Source organism: Pongo abelii, chromosome 4 (genome assembly GCF_028885655.2).
Source record: "Pongo abelii isolate AG06213 chromosome 4, NHGRI_mPonAbe1-v2.0_pri, whole genome shotgun sequence".
Lineage (NCBI taxonomy): Eukaryota > Metazoa > Chordata > Mammalia > Primates > Hominidae > Pongo > Pongo abelii.
In genome coordinates this window covers 123,884,280-123,885,253 of record NC_071989.2, presented here as the reverse complement: position 1 = coordinate 123,885,253, position 974 = coordinate 123,884,280, and the positions used below count along the sequence as shown (strand labels likewise).

The following is a 974-nucleotide window of genomic DNA, read 5'->3' as shown; positions in this document are numbered from 1 at the left end:
GTCATACTTTTGTGATATCTGGTTGCTTGCCATATGGTGTCTCAAGGGGTCTGGGATCATCTACTGCAAGAATTCAGTGGGATCATGTGACAGTGCTCAGGGTCTAAGACAGACACACAAGAAACACACTACTACTGCATGGACTTCTTTAGCAGCATGTGGAAATTTTGCAAACCATGGGAAGGCTTGGATTAACCCCATAAAGGGACAAAGCAAGGAAAGAACTGGCTGGGATTCCTAACAATCTTGGAGTTCAAAGGACCCACTGTAGGGCTGTTCTGAAGTGTTGGATGGGATGATAATTATTAATAGTTCCATTTGGTTCCTATAAAAACAATCACTTCAAAAACATTGATTATTGAAAGTCTCATAGAATATTTATTTTTACCACTTCTCAGCCTGGCTAAGATAAAGTGTAGTATCTATTTATATCAGTTTAATATCTGATACATCCTCTATCAGAGGATAATATATTGAATGGATTTTTGGAGCTAGGAGATGGACCAGTAACTTGCCCCACTCCACCCGTTGACCTGGTATTACAGTACCTCCAGGAATGGTGCATCCCCTTTGGGGTATAGAATGGTTACAACAAAAAGTAGATCAAGGCTGGGTGTGGTGGTTGATGCCTGTAATCTCAACACTTTGGGAAGCCAAAGTGGGAGGATCGCTTGAGCTCAGGAGTTTGAGACCAGCCTGGGCAACATGGTGAAACCCCGTCTTTACAAAAAAAATATAAAATATTAGCTGGGTGTGGTGCAATGTGTTTGTAGTCCCAGCTACTCAGGAGGCAGAGCCACTTGAACCCAGGAGGTAGAGATTGCAGTGAGCTGAGATCGCGCCGTTGCACTCCAGCTTGGGCAACAAGAGGGAAACTCTATCTCAAAAAATAAAAAAATAAAAAATAAAAAATAAAAATAATAAAGATTATTTTAATTACTGGGAGGAACAGTGTCAAAGTTTTAATGTTGTCT

At 40.9% G+C, this 974-nt stretch overlaps 1 non-coding gene across 1 annotated transcript; it reads left to right on the top strand.

Annotated features, from left to right (window-relative positions):
• Window positions 1–386: 386 nt before the first annotated feature.
• LOC112133670 (U2 spliceosomal RNA) lies at window positions 387–570 on the top strand. Its single transcript, XR_002915294.2, has one exon. It is a non-coding gene; the product is annotated as a U2 spliceosomal RNA (small nuclear RNA).
• The last annotated feature ends 404 nt before the right edge of the window (window positions 571–974 follow it).